The sequence below is a fragment of the Eptesicus fuscus genome, chromosome 9, assembly GCF_027574615.1.
Source record: "Eptesicus fuscus isolate TK198812 chromosome 9, DD_ASM_mEF_20220401, whole genome shotgun sequence".
NCBI lineage: Eukaryota > Metazoa > Chordata > Mammalia > Chiroptera > Vespertilionidae > Eptesicus > Eptesicus fuscus.
In genome coordinates this window covers 79,191,679-79,219,674 of record NC_072481.1, presented here as the reverse complement: position 1 = coordinate 79,219,674, position 27,996 = coordinate 79,191,679, and the positions used below count along the sequence as shown (strand labels likewise).

Here is a 27,996-nt window from a genome sequence, read left to right as displayed (position 1 = left end):
GGGGTCCCTAGGCCTGGCTGGCAATCAGGGCTTATCAGGGTCCCTGCCTCCCCCCTTCCTCCTTTCCTCGCCACCCACCCCCAGTTCCCTGTCCCAGCCTGGGGCCCAGCCCCAATTGGGTGATCGGGGCCTGCCGGTCACGGGGAGGGACTGGGAGGTTGGCTGGTAGGCCCCATCAGCTATTGGAGCCTGCAAGCTGGGGGCAGCTCCTGCATTGAGTGTCTGTCCCCTGGTGGTCAGTGCATGTCATAGCAATCGGTTGTTCGGTCATTGCGGTGATTCCATCCTAACAGTTGCTTAGGCTTTTATATATATAGACTAGTGAATGGGAATCTGGGCTGTCAGGGCGCAGACAGCAAGCTGACCAGCGGCTGATTCTGTGAGGAATGGGGCTCCTGCCTCCCTGCTATCAGGGTCCGGGGTGCAGGTGAATGGGATTCGGGGCTGTCAGGGCACTGATAGCAAAGTCTGGTTTCAGTGCTCATCATAGCTACCTGCTGGTCATCTGGTTGTTGGTCGTTCTGGTTGTTATGCCATAAAGGTCGCTGGGTTTTTATTATATAGAACTAGTGGCCCAGTGCACAAAATTCGTGCACGGGGGGGTGTCCCTCATACTGGCCTGCATCCTCTCCAATCTGGGACCCCTCAAAGGATGTCCTACTGCCGGTTTACAGGGATCGGGCCTAAACCAGCAGTCGGACATCCCTCTCGCAATCCAGGACTGCTGGCTCCTAACCGCTCACCTTCCTGCCTGCCTGATTGCCCCTAACCACTCTGCCTGACAGCCTGCTTGCCCCCAACTGTGCCCCCACCAGCCTGATCACCCCCAACTGCCCCCCATGCCAGTGTGCTCATCCCCAACTGCCCCCCTTGCCGGCCTGCTCGCCCCCAACTGTCCCCCTGCTGACCTGCTCACTCCCACCTTCCCTCCCCATTGGCCTGCTTGCCCCCTACTGCCCCCCTGCTGGCCTGCTCACTCCAAACTGCCCCCCCACTGTCCTGATCACCCCTAACTAACCCCCACTGACTGCCTGCTTACCCCCAACTGGCCCCCCTGCTGGTCTGCTCACCCCCAACAGTCTCCCCCAATGGCCTGATCATCTCCAATGCCCCCCCCCCCCACCGGCCTGATCACCCACAACTGCCATCCTATCCTGGCCTGATCACCCACAACTGCCCTCCCCTCTTGGCCTCTAACCACCTCTACCTCGGCCCCATCACCATGGCTTTGTCCAGAAGAACATCCAGAAGGTCTCCTGGAAGGTCTCCCAGTCTAATTATCATATTACCCTTTTATTAGTATAGATAGAGGCCTGGTGCATGGGTGGGGGCCTGCTGGTTTGCCCTGAAGGGTGTCCTGGATTAGGGTGGGGGTTGCCGTGGGGCGTGGGGCGGCCTGGGCGAGGGGCCTGTGGTGGCTTGCAGGCTGGCCACGCCCCCATGGGGTGAGGGTCTCCGCTGGGGGTGTGTGACCAGCCTGGGTGAGGGGCTGATGGCTGTTTGCAGGCTGGCCAAGCCCCCCAGTGGGGACCCTCACCTCATGGAGGTGTGGCCAGCCTGGGTAAGGGGCTGAGGGCCATTTTCAGGCTGGCCACGCCCCCCAGTGACCCAGGCCCCAAGCCACTCCTTAAGCAGAGGCCAGGGCTCCCAGCCCCTCCTTTTTTTTAGCCACTCCTTGAGCAGAGGCCAGGGTAGGGGGGAAGTTTGGCTTCATCCGTTGCCGGGAGCAACCCAAGCCTCATGCTCGCTCCAGCTCTGTGACTGCCACCATCTTTGTTGGGTTAATTTGCATACTCGCTCCTGATTGACTGGTGAGCGTAGCAGAGGGATGGTCAATTTGCATGTTTCTCTTTTATTAGTATAGATACTGACAGACCTTCTTAATGCAGCATGTATATTTTGTCTTCATTGCTCTGTAGCCTTTAATTTTTTTCTTTAATGATATGACCTCCCAAAAGACTTCCTCTTTTTTGTTTTTTTTTTCCCATTTCCATTTAATTTTAATTAAGAGTAAATATCATACAAGCTTTATGCCCCTCTGGAAGCCTAAAGCCATAAAGTGGCTTTCAGGAAATTAGGTTGCTTTAACCTAAGCTACATTGATTCATAAACCAATCTGCAGGATTTTGCTATAGCTCATGGGAGACTTTCCTTCTCTGTTAATAATGCTGCTGCTTTAAAAGAAAAAAGCCTTTTCCCACCTCTTCAGAGTGCTGTTTTTTCCCAAAGAAAAGGCCAGGCAATGAAGGGGAAAGGCAGGCTAGGGAGTGGTCAGGAGGTTTGTGGTGGGGGAAGGGGGTCATCCTAAAACTTATTGCAATAAGACTCATGCTGAACTCCTGCTGACCCAGGCCTAAGCAGCATTATGGTCTAGGTTTTTGTTTTGTTAAAACATCAAAGTAGTTTCATTGCTTTTTCTTGCCCCTGGAGCAGTACAAGTGTTCCTCTCTGTGCCTAGAGCACTTTCCCTCCCCCTTGTCCTGACTCCAAGCAAACTTTACTGTTCTCCTTCACCCTTTTCATCATCTGAACTATTACATGATTACATGGTCCAGGAACCCTTTTATGACCATCCAGACCTGGATGGTGATCCTGAAAGAACTCCAGGGCACCCTGGACTTACCACACACAGCATCTGTCACTCTATTTTGAAATTGCCTATTTTCTTGTTCACAAACACTCTGCTAATCCACAAGTTTCCTGCATGCAAGGACAGTGTCTGTTTCATCATCATAACTCCAGGCTCTAGTACACATTGGCACTCAATAAATATTGTCATTGAATGAATGGAAAACAGTTGTGAAATGAGATGGGACATGGGGAGAGGGTTTGTGATTTAAACTATGCTTTTCCAATCCCCTTCACTTGTTGAGCACACATGTCTCAAATAGTCCAGTCACACCAACATGGGATGGAACAAAATTCTAAAATCTACAAGTGCTTTGTTTCAAACACTAAAAGTAATAGTTTTCATTTGTATAATGTTTCATTTTGTAAAGCAGTTTCACATACTATCTGGTAAAATTCCAACAATAAATTCTCTAAGGTGAACTGGGAAGCTATCGATAGCATCATTTTAATTGGAGAACTGTCTGAGAGGTCTTAATTCACTGACCCCCACATTATATGATTAGTTTTTAGTGTAAGCCAGGAGCTAGGGACCCCTTAGTTAGTACAAGAAGTGGAAACACGTTCAGTGTGTACTATGTACAGATATATTTTCAGGGAATAGAAACATAAAATATATATGTGACACCACTCTAATTTAAAAAAATATTTTAGTAGATATTTTTTTAAAGCATTTATTTTTTAAACTTTACTTTTCACCACAAAGCTAGTATATGTTTAGACTAGAAAATTTTAAAATCACAAACAAAATCAAAATAGCTAAAGATCACGTTAAGCAGAGCTATTTGTTACACTATTTTAATAACTCCAACTACATATTATGCCTTGAGTTCTTGTAGAATGGAAACTCCCTTCCCGCACCATTCTTTTGCTTTCTTCCACTCTATTCTTTATCTCTAAAATTTTCTTAGCTGTTCTTGGCCATTTGCTCTTTTATTCAATTTTAGAATTAGGTTTCACTAAAACTCTGTTGGGATTTTTATTGGATTTGCATGGATTATTGTAGATTAATTCAAATAAAATCTAAAGTTTTACTATATTAGTTCTTCTCTTTCATCAACACAATCTATTTTGCCATTAATTTATGCCTATTTTAATGTCTTTAAAATATGGAATGCTTCAGCAGTTTGTGTGTCATCTACGTGCAGGGGCTGTGATAATCTTCTCCATGTTGTTCTGATTTTAGTGTATGTGCTGCTGAAGCAAGCACTCAGTTCTTACTGTTGTAGTCTACCAGGAAGGAAACGTAAGAGGTCACATGTTCTTTATGCTCTTTATGAGACAGAAACTGAAAAAGACATTAATCTGGACTAATTGTATCTATCAAACATACAAGGATTTAGCTGTGTAACTGACAGTGGGGGAAATGGTCTGGCTTTTCCTATCTTGCCCCTTCTGTTATCTGAACAGAAGTTCTTTTTCTGTTGGTGGTCTTGACTGAAGAAATGCAGGAGGTCAAAGGGTTTGGGAAGATAGGAAGAGGAAAAGGGAAAGAGGAGAAGGTGGTAAGACCTTTGATGAGGAGGGCAGGGCAGGAAGGATGTGCTGCTTGGGCAGGTGAAATGGGTGGAGAGAGAGCAGTGGGGAGGAGAAAAGGGAATGACAGTATATTTGGATTCTCTAGAAAACCAGCAGCATGGCTTAGGAGCTTCTTAGAAATTCAGATCCTGGCCCCAACTCAAGCCTACCAAATCAGAATCTGCATTGTAACCAGCTCCCTGGGTAATTCTTATGCATATTAAAGTTCCTGAAGCTTTTAGTTGTTCCCAATCAGTCTGAGCCAGTCCTGATCCTGTCATCAGCCTTAGACCTATTAATAGATGAAACTGGTTTGGTTGCCTAGAGACCTGGAAATCTGGTTCCTCCTGGAAGCTGAGTCTCTGTGTTCTCTTACCACTTTGGCCAAAGTCTTGCAACTCCAGTTGGCCTCAGTTTCTCTGCTGGGCACTTCAGTTCTCTGCAAGGGTTGGATCCTTGCATGAACTCCAGCTTCCTCAGCTCATCCGGATGCTCTGCCAAACTCTTGCTGCCCCCTTCCCTTGGGAAGTACAATATGATTTCCTCCTCCCTTCGCAGCTTCTGGCGGGGCCTGCTGTGACTGAACGGATCACCTGGAACCATGCCTGATTTTGAGTATTGTCATCTGGACTTCTTCCAGAACTCAGATATCCAAATAGCCTGGCCCAATTGGGGCTAGTCATGCCCTTTGACCACTGCCCGCTGGCCTGCCTGGCTGCCTCCTGGGGATGGGCCAGCTCTGAACGTAGGCTCTGTACCCTCAGGATCTTTGTTTCCTCTCTTTTCCATAATCTGTTCTGATGTGGTCCCAGCCTGTCCTGTACCCAAATGCCTCCTATAAAAGAGGAGGAGGCCAGCAGAGATGGAGGGAAGCAGACCTCAGACCCTTCTCTCTCTCAGCATCTATGACTCCAGGACTTCTTGGGTCCACTTCAGTGTGGGCCTTGAAATTCCAAACACTGCCCTTGGAGCCCTTTATGTAAACAGAATTCTAAAAGTTGTAGAAGACTATTGAGAACAAACATGTTAGTGGTTTTGCATATCTTGTATTTTTGGCCCTTTTTCTAAGGTAGAAAAAAATATTTTTTGTTGCTTGATTTATTTTATAAAAACAAGCCAATCCATATAGAAGCTCAATAATTTCTCAGGATACCATACAACCATTTTACTTGAACTGATGGTATTATACCTCCTGCTATGCTCAGTTTATGGTGGAACATTATACAAAGGGTACCACACCTGCTACTACTGTGTTTTAAGCCAGCACAAAATGACATAAAGTTCAAAGCAATCAATTATAGAGGCCCATTTTGAAATAAACATTACTCTTCATTAGTTAATAGTAAGCACTGACTGTATCTTTAAGATCATTGCATCATTTCTATTCCTAAGAGCTATTCTTATGGGGATTAAAAAAAAAAGAGGAGGAAAAAAAAAGAAAGAAAGAAAGAAAGAAAGAAAGAAAGAAAGCAAGCAAGCAGTGTGGCAGCACCCAGAGTAGCTAAATAATGGCGTGGGTGTTGTTTCATTATTTATATACATAACACTTTTACAAGAATCCAAATGTCTTTACAAAAGGAAATATAATACAAATTGCAATAAAGACATGGTAACACATAAAGAAAACAATTATCTAAAGGAAGATTTAAATTTGGCATAAATTGCACAGAAAGAATGGATCAGTATCCACTGACTCCATTTGCACATGCAAAGGAAGGCACATGTTGTTTGCCACATTCAGAAAAGAAGTTACATGTAAAATAGAGGTAAAAGTAGTAATAAAAAAATGTCAGCAATCATTTTGAAGAAATGCATGCTATTTAATGAAGTCCCTCCACGTTTCTAAAGTTGCATGGCAAGCCCATTGAATTAGCAGGGATAGATAAATATATGAATTTCTAAAAGGAATGCTTGGCCAAGCAAAATCAAAGATTCTAGGAAGAAGTTATTTGAGACTAGAAAGAGTAAATGGATAGGTAATCGAACATATGCAACTATTAACTGTTCATATCACCTTTCTAAATTCTACATTTTCTCACGATAGACTTTAGTTGATAATTCATAAAGAAACTGTATTAGATGTTTATATAAAATATTCAATTTTGATGAATATCATGAAGGTTCTCCTTTAGCTGCTTTCAGTTTTATGCCTGCTGTTATGTCATTATTTGCATAAGGTTCCAAGAAGCCACCATTTGAATTTTTGGAAAAAGGGAAACCCGGTAGAGGGGGAGAATACTCCCAGGAAAATTTTCTGAAATGTTGCAGAAGCTCAAAAATAGATAATTACATACAGCAACACATCACTACTAGTGCTATTATAACTTTAGTGTGTGTAGTTATAGTCAAACCACTCAAAATTATGTCATTTGTCTTCCTTGTATCTCTTTTGTTTTCATCAGTCACATGGCAAAGTCAACAAAGACTGCATCATCCCGCTGAGGATTCAGCTGTGGAAAAGCATCCGCTCCCTCATCTCTGGGGTAGCTATTATTAGCTTTCTTTGATTCTCTCATACGATACATACCCATGCTTATTAAGCTGTTTGTATGCCTCTTTTGTCATCTTACTCTACGAATATTGCAGTGCACTTCACTGAAACCCAGGGGTTCCTATTTCCATAAGCCTTTCCAAAATTAATACCATCTCTCTATATTTTAAAAACATTATTTGGGGGAAAATATAACATCATATTTGCACTGATACTGAACCTTCCTACAGAAAGATTTGCAGTACCTGCACTGGATTGTAACAGTGTATCCTGCCACATCCATGTCTACCCAGCTCTTGAGAATATTGCCTTATTTGGAAATAGGGTCTTTTCAGAAGTAATCAAGTTAAGATGATGTCATACTGGATTAGTACCTATAAGAAGACCATAAACACACACAGGGAAATTAACCTGTGAAAACACAGACAAAAATCGAAGTGATGCAGGTATAAGCCAAGGAATGCCAAGGGTTGTCAGTAACCACCAGAAGCTGGAGAGAGACAGAATAGATTCTATCTCAGAATCTTTAGAGGGGTGTGGTCCTGCTGACACTTTGATTTTGAACTTCTAGCCTCCAGAGCTATGACATATAAATGCCTATTGTTTAATCCACCCAGTTTGTGGTATTTTGTTATAGCAGCCCTAGGACATGAATGCAATGCCCAATCTATAGTTTATGAAAAGAAGTACTTTTTAAAATTATACAAAAACTTGTTATTAACTTGCCCTTAGATGAGAAAACTAGAAAAAGAAAAGGTTACTTGTTACAGTGACATGGCAAGTATAAGCCAAAGATGTAATCAGAAATTGGTCATTCTACCATCATAGGGCAGGTATAACTATATAAAAAAAAAAAAGAAAGATTCAGCCAAAGCATTTAGACATAGTGAGGTATGAGATCCTCACTTTGCAAAATTTGCAGAAGAGGTTGTCAAAATCTCATTACATGGCTTTCCAACCTATCAATTAAAAGTACATTAAAAATGAACATTAGAGAGGCAAGGTGAGGGTTGTTTTTCACAAAGTCTGTGTGCCACGTGTCTCCACCCCTTCCTAAGGTTATCAGGGCCAAAGAAAGTGTGAATGGTCCTCTTGGATTAGACATGGGCCACCCACAAGTGAAAGCAGGCATGCGTTAACTTGTTTCCTAAGAGGGTCATCTGGATGGGTGACCAGATGAACAAAAAGGCTGGAGTTGGTACCAGGTTCCTGAGGTCTGAGGAAGAGTAAGTGCTCAACCAGATTAAGATGCACTCTGTCTATAGGGAAATGTAGGTGAGAGACATCCTACCCTGTGGTGTCTCCAAAGAACTCAAACACCACCACCAAGAGAGGCAACTCTGAATACCTGTCAAAGCCAGAGAACTCTGATACTAGATCTTCACAAGGCTATTAGACAGGAAAGAACTTTCCTGCTCCCCTTTCATCTTTCTCTCAGGACTCCAACCTGAGAGGTGAGAGGTGTGAAAGCTGAAAGGGCGGTGATAGGGAAAAGAGAGCGACCACAGGCTGCTCTCCTAACTAACTATAAGTGTTTGTGGAAACCGAGCTGGGGAGGGGAGAAGCCTAATGGTTGATGTTTTTACCATGTCATGAGTCTAAACATGCTAATTATTGACCAAAGAATATATTACCTGGAAGTTATAAGAAGAAGAAAAATGTGTTCTACATTTCACCCAAGAACAGAGAAAGTGTTAATTCTGTGGAATAAATTCAAAGTGTTGCTTTATGATTGATTGCATCCTATGAGTCATGCTTATTCTATGTAACAGTTACATAACCATTTCTAAATGCAATTGAATAGGGCACTTCTTAGTACCTTCTGTATAGTTTTCCCCTATAAAGTTGCTGTTTCTGTCTGGACTTTGAAAATTACATCAAATTGTCCTCATAGAGAATTTTGTTCTTTTTTATTTATTGTTTGTCAGCCCTTATGAAATGTCTAAACTGAAAAGCTTTACATGCTTGGTAGACATTGGTTGCTTAATAAATGTTAACTTAATAAAGAAATGAATGGACAGTGAAGAGAAACTCTGATTGCCTACGCTCTTTATAAATGCAGACTATCCCCAAATTCCTTTTTAGTAGAGCAAGAAATATCCCAGGTTTGTGATTTCTAAAAAATTCTGACCAGACAGTTAATGGTGTCCTTACATGGAATTATAGAACCTTAGCATCAGAAGAAAACAGGTGGTGATCTAGTCCAAACCCTTCATTTTACAGATGAATGTCCAAAGAACTGAAATAATATGATTGTGCTTATCTTTTTCATTAGTATCAGTGCTAGGCCTGAAAATGTTGAGTTGACTTATTGATGGTGACATTCTTTGTTTTCTGGGCTTCTTGCTAGCTTGGCTTTATTTGAGTGATAGCTTATACTCTCTTTATTACTTTTCTCATCAATAAAAAGAGAAGTTGGACAGTGAAATCGTCTTCTACTTAATAAACAAACATGAAGTATTTACTTGTGCTAAAAACGGCACCATAGACTTGGGACAGAGAGAGGAGTAAAGAACCAGTGGCTGCCTGCAAGGAGCTTGTAGCCAAAGGGGGAGACAGACAAATGAAAAACAACTCTGACAAAGTCTGCTGAGTGCTCTGATAGAAGTAAACACAGTGAGCTGTGGAGACATTTAGGAAAAGCACCCAATTCAGCCTAAGGGTCATAGAGGACTTGTTCGAAGAGGTGACATCTCAGTTGAGTTCTGAGAATGAGGAAAATTAAATAAGCAGAGTGTGTTCATCGAACCCTACCTACTGCACTGTGGAAGTATCACCGAGTGCAAGGGGAGAGGGAAGAGATTAAACTGAAGAGATAAGCAGGAGCACAAATATGGAGGGATTTCGGTGCTATTTAAAATGTGTAGCCCAGCTGGTGTGGCTCAGTGGTTGAGCATCAACCCATGAACCAGAGGTCATGGTTCAATTCCTGGTTAGGGCACATGCCCGGGTTGCGAACTCAATCCACAGTAGGGTTTGTGCAAAAGGTATCCAATCAATGATTCTCTCTCACTCCCTCTCCCTTCCTCTCTCTGAAATCAATAAAAACATATTTTAAAAAATAAAGTGTGTAGATTTCACAGAAAGTCTATCAGAAACTACTGAAGTATCTCTTGCAAGGAAGTGGTGAAGCCTGATTTATGCCTCAGATATGTTGGTCTAGTACAGCATGGGGAATGGCTTTGAGAGGGATAATGTAGGCAAAGAGGTCAGTTTGGAAACTATTGAAATAATCCAGGTAAGAAAAAATGTCAGTAGAGATGGGCAAGGTGAAAGAATTTCAGAGCAATGTGCTTACAGAGCATTTTATACTCCCCTCCGCCCCCCATACAAACACCAATTCAAACATTAAAGTTCTAAGAGCCAATGTGATGATATTTGGTGATGGGGCCTCATGATAGGATTAGTGCCATTGTAAGAAGAGACACCAGAGAGCATGCACTCTCTCTGTAGCATGTGAGGACACAATAAGAAGGCAGTTGTCTGCAAGCCTGCAAGAGAGTCCTTACCAGAAAATGACTGTGCTGACACCCTGATTTTGGACTTCCAGCCTGCAGAACTGTGAGAAAATAAACGAGTTTAAGCCACCCAGTCTGTGGTATTTTTGTTATGGCCGCTTGAGCTGACCAACACACAATGGTAATGGAATGAAAGATGTAGTGATATATTTAGTGTAGGGAATAAGGGGAGTGAGGAGTCAAGGTTTGGATGAGTGTCCAGGTGTGTAAATAGAGAAGTAAGACTAAAACAGGGAATGCTGACAGAGAAGGAGACCAAAGAGAGAAGCCAGAAAGGTTAAGAGAAAGCAGAAGAGAAGGGAGTTTTGTTTTTCCCCCAAAAGAAGATATTGTTCAATTGTGCAAAAACTATAAAGATGTCAAGTAAGGTAAGGTTAAAAGGTATCTGCTGTCTTCAGCAATAAATGCCTTTGGAGATCTTAGCAAGAATTGTTTAAACATTGTGAGGGCAAAAATGAGACTGTTTGAAGAGGGAATAGGATGTCAGGAAGTGTAGAAAGCACATTTACAAATCCTAGCTTTGAAGTGGGGAGGGAAGGTGGCTCTCTTAACATCAGATAATGTAGACTTCAGAACCAAGAAAACTAGAGGTGAAAAAGGAATGCGAAGGTAAGCAGGATGGATTTTGTAATGATTTTTAGGAGGGATGCTCTTCAGAAAACTAGAAGAAAGGCAATAATTGATGAGTAAGGTGACTGAGTGTGCAGGCCGCAGTGGGCTACATAGCTCAAACTGGCTTTAGTGGGGGGACTTCATAGCTGATCATGAAAGTCAAGTACAGATGTGTGCAAGATTGCAGGTGTAGAGTCAGTCGCACCTGATGGCTTTTGTTTTCTCCATAAAGTAGCAGATGAGAGTGAAGTAGGTGGGGAGATGTGAAAAAAAGCGCTTCAGATGTGAGGAGTTGGCTTCAGTAATTGCTGTGAGGAAAGAGAGAGAGAGAGAGAGAGAGAGAGAGAGAGAGAGAGAGAGAGAGAACTGACCATCATAAACACAGTAGGAATGGCCAGCAACATGGGGATAATTGGAAATTGTACACCATAGAATTTTGGTTCACCCTCCACTGTGCAATTTTTCTCCTTCATACTCAACTGCATAAATGTAGAAGAGGGCAGATAACTAGGTCATTACAAAGTCTGGATTTTGCCAGTGGATGAGAATGAAGGACAATTGGGAAGAAATTAGAGATTGTGGCAAAAAAGGTGGTTGAAGTGATAGACCATGAGGTCTACTTAGATAAGAATGGAATTGAATGTGGAAACAGAGTCATAGATTAAAAGAAAGTAGCAAAGTCAAGAGGTCAGATGCCTTAATGAGGCAGAAAAATAGGTGTATTGAGTATGAAATAGGAAATGAGAAGCAAAAAGATGAGGTCAAGAATTGAGGGATGTTTGAATTTAAGAGTGGGCCTTAGTGGAGGGTGGCTAAAAAAGTGTGAAAGTAAAGGCATTGCAGCCGAGGAGCTCAGGAATTAACAAATTCAGTCTTTAGAGAATTTCCATCTCTGGAAAGATGCACTAGATATAGTTTTCCATGCTCTTTTTGCTGAGTACAGCTAAAAAACCTGGATGTTATATGTAAAACCAATGTAAGAAGACTGAAAGGTGAAACAAAGAAAGCAGACAAATTAGGGGTCTTGAGATTGGAGAAATGACGTGATAGAGATTTTCCTGGGTTTTCTTTTTGTCTCATATATTGCAGATCCAGAGTGGAAGAAGCTGGAAACCCAGAAACAACAATGGGCAGAGACAAAAAAAAAAGCCCCAACAAAAACTGCTCTCTCCAGTCAGAAGACCTGGAACAAGACAGTCTAGCAAGGAAAAAAAGTTTTAGACAGTAGCAACTTTTCTAGAGTCAAAACCACAGAAAACCTGTGGTCTCAACTCTACCAGTGAAGACTGATGGGAGGCCTAGACTCCCCCACACTCACCAGGTTGCAACGAGGCATCCTAACTTTCATTTTTGCTTCTCCTCCAGATCCCCCTCACCTTCCGTGGTATCAGTGGAGGTTATATATGGAGCATAGGCTAATACTAATATTCTTACCCTGAAGTAACTAGCATCCTTCCCCTCTCCCCGCTGGGGTGGTGTCAGAGGAGGCCTAGCAGTAATGAAGAGTATCCTTCCTTGATTGTCAGTGGAGGCCAACTGAGAACCTGGACTGATATCCTTACCTGGCACTAATGAGGCAGTATTTCTAACCTGTCCCCTGTAAGAGTAGTATCAGAGGAAGTCAGCTCAAACAGAAGGTTATAAAAAGATCCAAAATCTCATAACATACCCAAAATGTCCAGGTTTCAGTTTTAAAATTTGCTTGTCAGACCATCTACATTAGTTTCCTAGGGCTGCCATAACAAAGTACCACAAATTTGGTGGCTTAAATACCAGAAATTGATCCACTCGCAGTTCTAGAGGCCAGAAGCCAGAAGTCATGGTGTCAGCAGAGCCACACTTCCTCTGAAGTCTCTAGAGAAAAATTCTTCTTTGCCTCTTCTTAGCTTCTTGTGGCCCCTGCCATTCCTTGTAGGTGGGACACTCTAATCTCTGCCTGTGTCTTCTTATGACTGTCTTCCTTATATCTATCTATGACCTCATTTTAACTAATTACATATGCAAAACATATTTCCAATTAAGGTTACATTTTGAGGTTCCAGGTGAACATGAATTTATGGAGGACAATACTCAATCCATTGTACCATCATACCAAGGACCAGGAAGATCTCAAAAGAAATGAAAGGAGATAGTCAAGAGATGGCAATAGCTAGGTGACAGATATGTTGAGGGTTATTTGATGGAGATTTTAAAGCATGATAAAAATTCTTCATTGAACAATTAAAAAACATTTAAAAATTGGAAAAAAATGAAAATCTCAGCAAAGAAAAAGAAGATATGGGAAGAAACAAATGGAAATTTTAGGAAAGAAGGATACAATAATTGAATAAACAACAACAACAACAAAGGCATGACAGATGAGCTGAACAGTAGAGAGGAAAGAATCAGTAAACTGGAAGATAGAATAGAAATTACCAATCTAAACAGTAGAGAGAAAACACACTAGAAAACAAAAACAAAGACAGAGCCTCAGGGATCTGTGGGACTATAACAAAAGGTCTAGCATTCATGTCATGAGAATGTCTCTGGAAGGAGAGGAGACGATAAAGAGTATAGCAACCAAAAACCTTGTATGCATATATGTATAACCAATGGACACTGACAATAGGGTAGTGAAGGCCTGGGGTGAAGTGGGGGGTGGGCTAGAAGGGGTCAATGGGGGAAAAAGAGGGACATATGTAATACTTTCAATAATAAAGATTTTTTAAATTAAAAATAAATAAATAATGAAAAATAGAAAGAAAAGAAAGAAAGAAAGAAAGAAAGAAAGAAAGAAAGAAAGAAAGAAAGAAAGAAAAGAAAGAAAGGAGTACAGGACTGAAAAAAGAGCTAAACAATTCCCAAATTTGACAAAAGACATAAATCTATAGATTGCAGAATCTAAGCAAACCTCAAACTGGATAAACCCAAAGAAATTCACCTCATGACACATGATAGTCAAACTTCTGAAAAATAAAGACTATTAAAGTTCTTAAAATCAGCAAAAGAGAAACAACACCTTACCTATAGGGGAAAGACAATTTGAATGTCAATGGATTTCTCATCAGAATGGGGGGGATAAGGACACATATGTAATACCTTAATCAATAAAGAAATTTTTAAAAATACACCAAAAAAAAAAAAAAAAAGAAGAAGAAGAAGTCATATAGCACAACCTCGTTTTAAGTGCTGAAAGGAACAAATTATCAACCCGAACTCCTTAGGGCATAAAAGTGATATAAAGATACTCTCAGCTGGTCCAGCTGGCATGGCTCAGTGGTTGAGCATTGACCTATGAACCAGGAGGTTACAGTTTGATTCCCGATCAGGGCATTCAGGGCACATGTCTGGGTTGCGGACTCGATCACTGATAAGGGCCATGCAGGAGGCAGCTGATCTCTCTCATCATTGATGTTTCCATCTCTCTCTCCCTCTCCCTTCCTCTCTGAAATCAATAAAAAATATATTTTTAAAAATATATTCTCATATATTTTTTTAAAAAGATATTCTCAGATGAAGGAGAACTGAGAGAATTTGCCACCAGCAGACCAACCTTGAAGAATGGCTAAAGGAAGTTCTCCAAACATTAGGAAGTACAGAATAGCCCAATAAGCAGAAATATGGGAAACTATAATAGACTTCCCTTTTTTCTTGCATTTTCTAAATTATGCTTAATTGGGGAAGCAAAAATTATAACATTGTCTGATATGATTCCAAAAATGTATAGAGGGAGTTATACAATTATATTTTTAAATGAGGAGAGTAAAGGGATGTAAAAAGAGGTAACGTTTTTACACTTTACTTGAACTGAGAAAATGATGGCACTAATAGACAGTGATAAGTTATGTAAGTATAGCATAAAACCTAGAACCACTGAAAAAGCTGTACAGAGGTATATTCAAATCCACTATAAATAAATCAAAATGAAATTCTGAAAGAATGTTAACCATCAGTAAGGCAGAGCAAAGAATAAAGGAAATAAAGAGAACAGATAGAAAACAAATAATAAAATGATAGACTTAAGTTTGAATACATCAATAATACATCAATTATTACATTAATGCAAATAGTCTCAATAGAAACTGAAAGAGAGGATTAAAAAACACGGCCTGACTACATGCTGTCTATAGGAAACTCACTTCAAATATAGCTATAGGCAGGTTGAAAGTAAAATGAGTGAAAAAGGTATGTCATGGAAACGTTAATCAAAAGAATACAGAAGTGGCTCCATTAACATCAGATAATGTAGACTTCAGAACAAAGAAACCCACTCGAGACACAGAGAGACATTATATAGCAATTCTAAACGTCTATGTACCAAACAATGGAGCTGAAAAATATGTGAAGCAAAAATGGATATAAATGAAAAGAGGAATAGATGTATCCACAATTACACATGGGGACTTCAAACCCCTCTCTCAACAACTGATAGAACAACAAGGCAGAAAATCAGCAAGGGTATGGAAGAACTCAACAATACCGCCAACCAAAAAGATTTAATTGGAATTTATAGAACACTCTATCCAGCAATAGCATTCTTTTCAAGTATCAACATAAACCACTCTGCCTCAGGTAAACATCTCCTAGTCTAAGGTCCTTGGTCTTCCCCATATTATCTGGATGTCTCCAAGGCCCCAGTAGCCTAGGTTGGGACAATGAGGACATTATGGCTGAAGATTTCAGCCAAGGGTCACGTGCTCTAAGAGCTGGTGCCAGCACATCACCCTCAAAAGGCCAGACTGGACCGGTTGCATCCTTGTGGTCACCAGTGTGTGCAGTAGCCCAGTTTTACCACGTTCCAGAAGAGGTCCAACAATAGTCCAGAGGACCCTTCTCTTCTGCTCTGAGCACCTGATATGCCTCCCATAAGAAGGCTGAATGTTTACCTGCAAATACCAATAGGGGTTGACATTTGAATGGACAGTGCTTAAAATGCAGTGAAACTAAACCGAAAGAGACTGAAATACTGTTATTTGAAAGGTTAGATTGTTTCTATTATCCAGTGGGGGTAGGTAGGTGGCTTTCACCTACCAGAAAATAAAGAAGCTGCATTTACTATGCACACCTTCATGACGAGTGAGTACCTTTGCCACCCTATGTCATTCCTAACCACACCTGCTATAATGAATGCCTTGTTTTCCCCTCTTCTACCTTCATCATAATGTACCCACCATCAGGGGGAAAAGCACTCGAGTGGCAGAGTCCCTCCACCATTTAATTCACACCTTTGAGCAAGCCTGACCCTCAGTTTTCTTATTTGTAAGATGAGAGACAGGCATTTGAGAAATCTTCAAGAATTCTTCTAGGTCTTTTAAGTTAGGACCCTATGGAACATCCTTATCTTCCAGAGAGCTGCCTTGCAAAATTGCCATCGTAGCAAGTTAAAAACAAAAGCATATCAACCAGAATTCACCTTAAAGGAGGCAAAAAGTCATTATTTAAGGAAATCATACATCAATGGGTCCTTTTGTTGGTAAAGTGGGCCCTGATCCACAGTTTAAAGGAAGAGCACAGGCTAAAATAGGATGAATCACTATGTTTAAGAAAATGAAGGGAGCCGAAACCGGTTTGGCTCAGTGGATAGAGCATCGGCTTGGGGACTGAAAGGTCCCAGGTTCGATTCCGGTCAAGGGCATGTACATTGGTTGCGGGCACATCCCCAGTAGGGGGTGTGCAGGGGGCAGCTGATCGATGTTTCTCTCTCATCGATGTTTCTAACTCTCTATCCCTCTCTCTTCCTCTCTGTAAAAAATCAATAAAATATATTAAAAAAAGAAAGAAAGAAAGAAAATGAAGGGAATTGGGATTTTTGGCCCCCCACCCCCACCCCGCTTGCCCCAAGAAGAGAAGAGAAAGAGAGGCAGCAGAAAAGGAGAATGAGTAAGCAAGTGGGGCACTTGAAGGGTTTTTAAGAACAGGGATGACTAATGTTTAGTTGTAAAATGTGTACCTTATTGGGCTGCAACTCCTGCCTCTTCAACAACTTTAGTAATCACTGCACCTTAGAAAGGCTCTGTGTAAGTGGTTTTCAGTGAGAGTCAAGGAAGGAGGCGAGTTTTAGCAGAGAAAATAAATGAATGGTGAAAGATGCAGAGGAGCCAATGAGAACATGGTGAGAAGAGCTCTGGATTTTCCAGGGGGTCTGGAGTGGGGGTCAGGCCAGCCTGACTTAGCTCCCAATAGCAGGGAGAGCCCAGCTGACACCTGACTTACATACCCTTTTCCCTTTCACCATCTTCTGTATGAAACCTTTGCTGAGCCTTTTCAAAAGGCAATCTACCCAGGGCTCCATGTCTTTACCCAATTTCGTACGACACTGACCCTACTCTGCCTTGATTTATTATAGTTATTTGTACATCTGCCTTACATAGTCTACTGGATTGAACCCTCTTTAGGGACTCTGGCCTCATAGTGCCAAACATAGTAAGCGCTCAATAGTAATTTATTGAATGGAATTTGCTTTGTGGCCTTCCTTCTCTATTCTCCTGGAGGCTGTTAGTTGGAATGAGTCACACTGTTGAGACATAGCAAATATAATGACAATGAATGTGAACATAGAAGGTATTTCTTATTTTCAAAAAAAAAATTCTCCTGTACTTGCTGGTAGGAAATCATATATATGTAACTGGGATCAAGTGAGGGAGTGAGCCTTCAGTACTAAACCACTAGTTCTTCAACCACATTTCAATTGACAATGATCCACATGGAATATACATTCAGCCCCCATATAAAATTGCACAGATGTTTCTGAGAAAATTGCAGGAATAAACTTTAACCTCTTGACTTTTATTATGTTTGTGCTAAAAGGCTTAAAGCACAATGTGGGCTTTTTTTTAGATACTAAGTTCCATGTGAGTAGTGTGTTGTTGATTTCCTAAATGCAGGGTGCCAGCAAAACTCAGCATAGAATCTAAAGAAGAAAATCGCTTTACTGCAGCTCTGATACTGGGTGAGCAGGCTTTAAATATTATTTTATTCTCTTCTAGATGAAATTAGCATCCTTCCCACAATAATGCATCTCATAGACCAGTTCTCCCCACTGATGATCATGGCACTAGAGAATTCCTTGCTCAACCATAGCTCTGTTACCAGCAAATATAAAGTCCTATTCAGCATTAATTGATATTTGTACCATTACCTGTTTCTCTTTGTGAATAAGAATGATATGTTTTCCCATTTCTGTGCATTGTGTATAGTTTCCTTATGCATATTCCTGAAAGCTAGATATCAGGAGATATTGTTCTTGTCTACCCCAGTGAAAATTTGCCAACACTGTGGTGTCTGCCTTCTAATGAGCTTACTTCCATGGAAGAGATAAAGTAAAACTAATCACAGTCATTTCCCCAAACGTGCTTTAGGTTTATTTACCTATTTCTTTGGAAAGCTTCACAGAATATTCACCCCATAAATTAAACGAGAACCATTTTCTTCCTGATATGGTGTTTCATCTGAATGGAAGCCTTCCCTTAGAAGTGATGTGATGTTCCTTCCCAAGTCTTGCTCTTGCCCAATCACTACACTTTCTAATGACAATATTTTTCTTCCACGTCTGCCGTATTTCCTTCCACTACAACTTAATTCAATGTGATTCTTTAAATAGGTAATGTGTAGAACAGATAGGAAGAAAGAGAAGAAGGGAGGGGGAGCGACTGAGCAAGAGGGGCTTTCTGGACACGGGAGGGGACTGCAGCGGGCCACTTGTGAACTTCTGGCCTCATTGTCTTGCCTCAAAAATGTGAAGAGCTTCAGGACAGAGGGAAAATCAAAGCTGGGGGCGTTTCAGCAGTAGGTGGGTGATCCCTTCATCAGGCTGAGGATAGGTCCCTTCACCACGTGAAATGTTCAAGCATCCTATGGCTTGTCCAGGGGTCCAAACTTTTACCCCAAGCATGTCAAACTCAAAGGCTAACACGGGCCAAATAAACAAGCTTTAAGTTTATGTGGGCCGCAAAAAAAACCCAAAAGCTTCAATTTTCATAGAAACGTAGGTTTATTTCGATAGAGACATGCTGAATACAAAGGGCTGAAATAAATGAGTGATCGTTAACATAAAATAATAGAACATTTTAATAAAAATTAATTTTTTCTTGAACATTAACTTACCAGACACTGAATAACTGCACAAATTAATAAGCATTACACAAATAAACCTATTTTTCTTGTTTTCTGAAAGAGAAATATTTCCTGTTGTGCACACCAAACAAGTCAGTCCAAGACTAATGACGTGGCAATTGGCTGCTAAAATATTCGCTGCTAGTGTTAGTGGAGAGAAATGGTGCGCCTGCGTGTAAGGCGCGTAAGGGAAATGAATGCAACACGATTATAGTAATCAGTCATTAATGAATGTTGTAGTTCGTTATTAATAATTATGTATAACAGGATATTGTAAAAATTAAGTTACGAAATTTTTTAAAAAACGTTTCTTACATACCGTTATATTGGCTGAGCCGTGAAAATATTCATTGTGGGCCACGAGTTTGACATGCTTGTTTTACACCTTCCTTAACCTTCTTCCTTTCTTCTCTGTATTCATTATTCCTGTAGTTAATCTAGTGAAAGTTAAAACAGTATTTGTAAAAGCATCATAGGGGAAAGGAGGAAGAGGGTGGGGTGCTACAAAGAACAGCACAACGAGGCCTTCTCCTCTTTGCTTGCTCCTTGGGGCTGCCAAACTCTATTGAGTGACACATCACACGTATCCAGGTGTTAGTAAGTTAATGAATATTAGTTAACAATGAGAGATAACTTTACAAATCCTGCAACTTTTTACTTGGCCTATAAAATTAAAATAGGAGCCACTTCAAACTCTTTGGGGAAAAACTATGGACATGTCTACTCAACCACATTAGCCTTCTCCCTTCCCTCCCGTTAAGTTGCCTACAGAAGCCTGTATCTATGATTTTAGGCTCTCCAGACACATGGCCTCCTTACTCTATCTTCCATTGTGAGTTCTTCTTTCCTTCTCAGCATTTGACTCTACCCCTGTATCCAAAAGGCCATTCTCATCCTAGGGCTTGGTTCCCCCTGCCTATTGTTTCACCAGAGGAGTGGGGGTCCCCCCCGCCACCCTGGTGTCCATCAAGTCTTGGGCACAACCACCTTCATTCAGCTTTTAAAATGAACACCCATTGCCTCAGGGTGAGGCTGTGTGAGTGATCCTGCTGGTATAAAATTGTCGACTCCATTGTAGCCTCTGTTCTTCCATCTGCCAGCCAGAAGTCCCAAGGAGTTAGATTTAAGAAAGAGAGGGATGGTTTGCCAAAGATGATGTAAGGCTCTGGACTGGCCCGAATCATGAGTACAGCCAATAACTATTGTGTGTCCAACTCATGTTCTAATTATATCACCTTCCCCCTCTTTCTTCTCATTTCCCCCGTGCAATTTGTCCACCGAACACGTGGGAGAGGGACAGTGCCAACAACACTGAGTCTATATTGCATGGAAGAGATTCCATACACTTCACGATGGGTTAAAAATGTGCTCATCTTTCCCTTTTTACAGACCCTTGTAGCACATTTTTGCCAACATTTACAACTGAATCTATGTGAAGAATCATGCATTGCATTTCAAGGTGATCATTCCATATTTAACATTTTGCTAGGTCTTTCTTTCAGGAGAGGTTCTCTAGTCCTCAAATAACTGTATTCCATAAGCCAAGGCCTGAAGAAGACCAGAAGGCTGAGGCAAAAATGAAAGTGGTGGGTTTCACAGGAGTCCTTGGGAATTGAGAAGACTGCAGGGTGGACAATCACGGGAACGATGTCTTTACAACTTTAAAAAACCCAAGTTAACAAGGAGAGAAGCACTCTGAGCAGTAGGTCAGAATTGTTATGTTTGTAATTTTAAATGGAGATTTCAGATAAATATGTGAGTTAAAGTAAAATTCTCTTTCTTCCTATTTGATAACAGCCCAAGCTGATTTGACAAAGATAAATTATGCTGCTGTAAGTATCCTGAGGGAAAAGTTGATAAACCAGCTTCTATTCTCCTCAAATGTGTATATACAAATATTTTGCGTTAAGAAGAGTCTTATCAGACGGTAAGTTGGAATTTACCTATGCTGCATCCAGGGCAGCTGCTCTGGAAAATAAAAAGTTACTTTAGAGCGGATTTATAAGTGCAGATAACCTTCGTAGATTCAAAGCTGGCTTCCTTTTTTAGCAGGCAGTGCTAGTAGGTAGGACTAAAAGGGATTATGTAGAGCCATCATTTAAAGTGGTCGCGCTAATGTAATCCCCAATATTTCTGACCCCATGCCCCTGGTTTCTCTCTTTCCGAAGCCCCAGAGACATCCATGTTGTTTTTCAAAAGCCAGAAACTCAAAGAAAAATGAGCCTGGGTGAAAAGGAGGCGTATCCAAGGTTCCCCTGGGGACCAAGGTATGGGTCAAGGTAAAGGCCCCCAGTTTGTGACTCAGCCTTGAGCGTGCTGGCGGTGGGAGGGGGCGGGGGGAAGGGCATTCCCAGGCTGCAGCTGAGAGGCTGAACCTCGCAGTCCTGTCTATTACACTTCAGTTGTTTGCAGCAGAGAGACAGGCAGAGCCCTGCTCTGATTGGCTACCTTTTTCTGATGTAACAGCAGCACAGCCAATCAATAGCCTGCACTCCAAGAGCATAAAGATGAATTGTAACAGCCAAGGCCCTGGGAATTAAAAAAAAAACACAAAACGAGGAACCACCCCCAAAACAAAACCAGACGCCAGGCTTCTGGAGGGGACCCAGAGAGCCTGCTCTCTTCTGCCCGAAGCCCTCGGGGTAGGCCTGTGTGCACCCAGTTCCTTGGCACTCGGCCGAGTTCACACTATTTTCAAAGTAGGTCATTCCAAGGAATCTCAGCAGAGGACAGATACCCTGTCAACAACGGTCCAGGAGCCTAGACTTCGCAGTGGAGGGGAGGGGCTTCCGCGAGGTGCTCTCTGGCAAGGAGGCTTGCTTTTAAGCAAATCCACTCTCTTGGCCCTTTACAATTGGTCGGGGACTATTCTGAAAAGAAAAAAACACCTCCGTCAGGATTTTAATGCGAACCTGAATGAACATTCACTATCAGAAGGATGATGTCATCTTGATTCAGCTCTTTGTTCTTCATGTTGAGAAAATTCATTGTTATGTATGAGGCTAGTGGGTTATTTCTAAGAAGAAATGCTGGTAACTCCCTCCTTCCCCCAAGAAGAATGCAAGTAAGAATGGATAGATGCATGCAGAAATCTTCTAAGTAGCATATTGAGGAAATGCATATAAAACAAATGCATGCATCATTAAAAACATAAACCCCACACATGTTCTTAAACACAGAGAACTCATACATAATTATTCACTCTCACTGATAAAAAGGCAAACTCCACTTTCTTGATTAATGACATGCATAGACAGACGTCAGGTATTGTTTGAAACATATATATCGTCTTTAAACATGACCTACCTGCTGGTATCATTTGGAAATTACCTTTTCTGTGCTGTTTCCTCAGCCTGTAATAACCTCTCTGGCAAAACCTACCCCCCTCTAAGCCTCCTCCTAAATTCTTCCTCTTTAGGAAACCTCTGGCTCCTGATTCTTGGTGATTATTTCTCTCCATTCAGAACCCCTGCAGCAATAAAAGTAGCCGATAGCACACACCTAGGAATAGCTTATGTATGATGTGGCCGCTCTCTAATTGTTTATTGCACCATAACTCCTGGAAAGCCGACGCCAGTGTCTCGTATTTCAATTCTACATCCCTCATACTTAACACACATATTGCTTTAAGGACAATGGGAGAAATGAATGGGAGGTGGAAGGAAGAAAACTAACATTTATTGACTGCTTCGTAGGTACTAGCTGCTGTACCAAGGTTTCTATTGATTTTAAAAAATTTAAAACTCATAACAGCCCTAGAGTGGAAGATTTGCTTTCCACCATTTCAAAGGTAAGAAAGAGGACAGAGACTTAGAACAGTTACATAACTTAACCAGGATCAACCAGCCGATGGACAGAGGAACCAAGATTCAAACACAGCTATTCCACTCCCTGCCCTTTTGACTACTCCTTGATTCTCAATCTTGGCTGATCAGCTTTTAGACATTTTAAATGCCCAGGCCTCACCCCTCAAGATTTTGATTCAGATTTCTAAGTGTTTATTTCCTCTTAACTGCTATGTTGCCAGCAATGCCTTTCACATAATAGCAGTCAATGCATCTTTGTTAAATGAATAAGTGAGTTCAGTCTATGTAGAGCAATAGTTCTCAGACCTGGTTATATGTTAGAATACCCGGAGAGCCAATTAAGCAATGTCCTAACCCCAGAGATTCTGATACAACTGGTCTGGGGTGGGGCTGCCTGGCAGGCATCCTCATTTTCAAAAACTCCCCCGGGGATTATTCACATTTGCAGCCCAGGCTGAGAACCTTTGGTTGAGTGAGGTCACGGCATCTGCAGATTTTTAAAAGCTCCACAGGTAATTTGGATTTGCAGCCTGGCTGGGCTGAGAACTGCCGCCTACACATCATGCTGCCTGTCTCTGGGTTTTATAAATGGGAAGGCATTACTTTCTAAAAATAATTCTGTCAACAAGTATGGGCGTGCTCACCCATGCACAGCAGCGTGCCCGTTTGAGGTACATTATGGAAGAAACAATGGGGCCTGCTGTCACTTGATTTCTAACCTGTAACCGGTTCAGTATAACTTGTTCTTTGATTTTTGTCTGTCATGGACTAGTTGGAGAATGATTTATGAAACTGACAGATCAGGAGTCTTGTCTTGCAGCTAGGAGAAAGAGAATGAATATCTTGCCTACCAAGCTAAGGGATAACTTTTAACCTGCACGAATTTCAATAATAAATTTGTGGGAATGTTCATGCAGTGATGTGCATCACTTATGACTATACGGGGGAGAGTGGGGAAGACATTAAAGTGCACATCTTTCTACAAGATGAGATGGGTAACAGGAGAAAAAAAAAAGACCATGTCTGCATGTGAAACCCACACATGTTTAGTAATGCCTCTAATGAGCTGGAAATCAAGGAAGATTCAGTGTCAGGGGTTTATCTGTCATCAGCTTTAAACATTTCTTAAAGTGCATTATTCAGGACATATCAGAAAACAAGTTCATATTGGAGAGAGATCTTATTACTTGGTGTAATAAGTTCAACCAAACCTGATGCATTAAACATTTCTATAAAAGACTTATTGCCATTATATAATTATTATGAGGACATAAAGCACAGCCACTGTTAAGAATCAAGGAATGGGAACCCTTTAAAGAGCAAATTATTTTACAGTTGGGAAAAACAACTTTTTTATATACACCATGAAATTTGTATGCAGTTAATAATAGGTGACATTTATTGAGCACTTAACTCTGGGCCAGACAGTCTTTGACAAGCTTTCCATTGTTCACATTTAAGTTTCACAACAGAAAGATGAAATAGGTACTATTATAATCTCCTTTTACAAATAAGCAAACTTAGAGGGGTTAAGCAACTTGCCATAGGACCCACAGCTGGTAAGTAGTAAGTCAAATTCAGACAGTCTGATTTCATCACTGGGTTTCAACCAGTAAACATGAGATTTGTTTTCTCCATGCTGATGTTATGTTGTTATTTTAAGAAATTGCAACTTTTTCATTTTATGTGACTCTGATGTATAGCAATGAGAGAAAACAGATTTCCGGAGGGAAAGCAACCATCACTTTGTCCCTCATTTAATTCCACACCCCTTCCTTAGTTCCTACTACCGAACACAATTTCTGAAGCACCTTTATCACAAAATTGAAATGCAGTTCAACAAATATGTAAAGCACCAATTCTGTTTAAGGTTACCCTGCAGGATTAAAAAATGAGCAAAATGCAGCCCTTGGCTTCCAGAATCTTTTAGAAATGTAGACAGATCCTGGCATCCCCATTGAAAATCCTTCTGTCACTTTTCTCTCTTCATATGGGTACCAGATCCCCAACCCAGCTTTGGAGACCTGGCATGAATTGGACCTCCCCCATTTCCCAGCTCCATGTCCCTCCCACCTTTCACGAGGGAGTGATTTTTAACTGCATTGGGTTTCTCTTGGAGCCTTAAATGCACCGTAGCCTTTCCAAGGCCAGGGGTTCCACATGTGCTGTTCCTGCCACCTGACACAAGTTTCTCCCTGCCTATTCCTGCAGCTGGAAGGCCCTCTGCATCCCACAAGTTTCAGCTCATGCATCCTTTTTTTTTTTTTTTTAAGAAAGCCTTCCACAATGGGCAGGAAGCAGCTCCCAGGCCTCTGCTGAAATCTCTTGTCCCTTCCCCTATTTTTCATTCATGGAAATTAACTGTGTAATTTATTTGTGTAGTCATTGGTCAAGTCTCTGTCTCCCATCTGCTTGTAAAGTCCCATGAGGAGGGAGGATAGTGTGTATTACTTTATTCTCTGAATTCCACCACATGATAGAACCCAAATATTTGTTCTTATTATTTTTAAAAATATATTTTTATTGACTTCAGAGAGAAAGAGAGGAGAGAGAGATAGAAACATTAATCATGAGAGAGAATCATCAATAGGCTGCCTCCTGCACGCCCCACACTAGGGATCGAACCTGCAACCTGGGCATGTGTCCTGACTGGGAATTGAACTGTGACTTCCTGGTTCATGGGTCGACACCCAACCACCGAGTCACAGCATCAGGGCTATTTGTTTTTATTTATATTCTTCCATTTAAATGTCATTACTTTTTTGGTCCCAGTGGTGGTAATGGTCCCAGGATCTGCGCTATCCCCTTGTTCTTCCTCTAAACCCTGTTCACACCTCCTCGGATTATCCTAATGTTAGTGTGTCACTTGTTTCTTGCTGGGACCCTGACCCACACAGGTAAGAATCAGATGGGCTAAAAAGAAAAAAAAATTAATTAGTGGTTCAGATAAATGCATAGAGAGAATTGAATACTCTTAAAAAACATATTAATAGTTTCATCTAAACTTCTATACATCACAGTGGCTAAGCATTTACCTGAATATGACATATATACTGAGTGGCCAGATTATTATGATCTCTGAACGCATAATAATCTGGCCACTCAGTGTATATCCTATATAATAAAAGGCTAATATGCAAATTGTCCCCTCGACTAGGAGTCCGACCAGGCAGGCCGGCCAACCGCCCATGTCCCCTCCCCCTGGCCAGGCTGGCCAGACCCCACCCATGCACGAATTCATGCACCAGGCTTCTAATATATATATATATATATATATATATATATATATATATATATATATATATCCTATCCAATAAAAGAGTAATATGCAAATTGACCATCACTCTAAGACATAAGATGGCCACCCCCATGTGGTCAAAGATGGCTGCCCCCATGTGGAAACAAGATGGCCACCACAAGATGGCCAGCAGGGGAGGGCAGTTGGGAGGGACCAGGCCTACAAGGAAGGGCAGTTGTGGCCAGTTAGGGGTGACCAGGCCAGCAGAGGAGGGCAGTTGGGGGTGACCAGGCCTGCAGGGTGGGAAGTTGGGGGAGACCCAGGCCTGCAGGGGAGGGCAGTTGTGGGGGGATCAGGCCTTCAGGGAGGGCAGTTATGGGTGACCAGGCCAGCAGGGGAGGGCAGTTAGGGGTGACCAGGCCAGCAGGGGAGGGAAGTTGGGGCAACCAGGCCTGCAGGGGAGGGCAGTTAGGGGTAATCAGGTTGGCTGGGGAGTGGTTAGGCATCAATCAGGCTGGCAGGGGAGTGGTTAGGGGGTGATCAGGCTGGCAGCCAGAAGCGGTTAGGGGCAATCAGACAGAGGCAGGTGAGCAGTTGGGAGCCAGCAGTCCTGGATTGTGAGAGGGATGTCCAACTGCCCGTTTAGGCCCGGCCTAAACGGGCGGTTGGACATCCTTCAAGGGATTCCAGATTAGAGAGGGTGCAGGCTAGGCTGAGGGACACCCACCACTCCACCACCCCCGTGCACAAATTTCATGCACTGGGCCTCTAGTTTATACACACACACACACACACACACACACACACACACACACACTGAGTGGCCAGATTATTATGTGTTCAGAGATCATAATAATCTGGCCACTCAGTGTATATTTGAAGAATGAACTGATACCAAGTCAAGATATAGCATATTAGGGGATGAAAAGCACAATTCAGTACTTGTCAAACAAGCTCCAAGTCAAGCTAAAACCAGGGGAGGGAATCCAGATACCCAAGTGTATCCCGGTCAGCAGGGGGGCTTTTAAATAATTATAAACTAAATGCAACTTTTTTTTTTTTCCTTAAGACAGAAATTTATCCTTTCAGAGTTCTCAGAGGCTAGAAGTCTGAAATCAAGGTGTTGGCTGGGCCATGCTCCCTCTGAAGGCTTTAGTGGGGAATCCTTCCTTGTCTCTTCCAGCTTCTGGTGCTGCCGGCAATCCTTGTTTCCTTGGCTGGTAGCTGCCTCGCTCCAGTCTCTGTCTCCATTGTCACATGGCCTTCTCCCTGTGTGTGTGTCTAGGGTTCTCCAAATCTCTCCCCTCCTTGTAAAGACAGCAGTTATTGGATTTACTAATACTAATCCAGTATGACCTTGTCTTAATGGGCTTACATCTGCAAAGACCTTATTTGGGGATTCACATGCATAGATATCAGGGGTTAGGACTTGAACAAATCTTTTTGGGGAATGAAATTCAACCCAGGACACTTAGGTATACTGGTAAAGCCAATTATTTTCCTCCTTTTTCTTTCTCCTATTTTATATAAGGAGTAATGGTGGTTATTTGAGTTTTCTCTCTCTTTTTTAGTTGGTTAATTTTGCTGATGTTGTTAACTTTGTAATTTGGTTTTGAGATTACAGAATATCCAGGCGGGATTGTGGATGAACTAGAATATCTCTCTGAAGTGGATATGGTAATGGATAGGATTTTGAGGCTTCGCTTTTTGGGAAGAGGATGAGGGTATCTTCCTCTTAACTGGAATAGTTATGCTGTTAGGCAGACACATGATGTAGCTACTATTCTTGTTACATGGAAGTTTAAGTATGGTAATGGTGAGAATACTGCTGAATAGCCAAAAATATTCTGGTTATTTGTGGGACCCTGGTGAAAGATTGACTGAAGAGAGGAGAGCCAGTTTTGTTTGTTTGTTTCCTGCTTCTGATGGAGCTCCTGGAAGCCTCTGGATTCCTACTCAGGCAGGGCAGTCCCAGCAGCTGCAGTGCATGGAGTTCTGACTTTAGCATGGTAGTGGTGAAGGTACATCACTTTGGGCGCTGGGCTGTGGCATCGTTAGTGTGAGTGTGGGCTCCTGGCTGACTTCATTTATTCC

The 27,996-nt window shown here is 41.9% G+C and overlaps 1 non-coding gene across 1 annotated transcript; it reads right to left on the bottom strand.

The window, feature by feature from the left end:
* Positions 1-3,731: 3,731 nt before the first annotated feature.
* On the bottom strand, positions 3,732-3,838 carry LOC114233213 (U6 spliceosomal RNA). Its single transcript, XR_003619356.1, has one exon. It is a non-coding gene; the product is annotated as a U6 spliceosomal RNA (small nuclear RNA).
* Between the last annotated feature and the right edge of the window lie 24,158 nt (positions 3,839-27,996).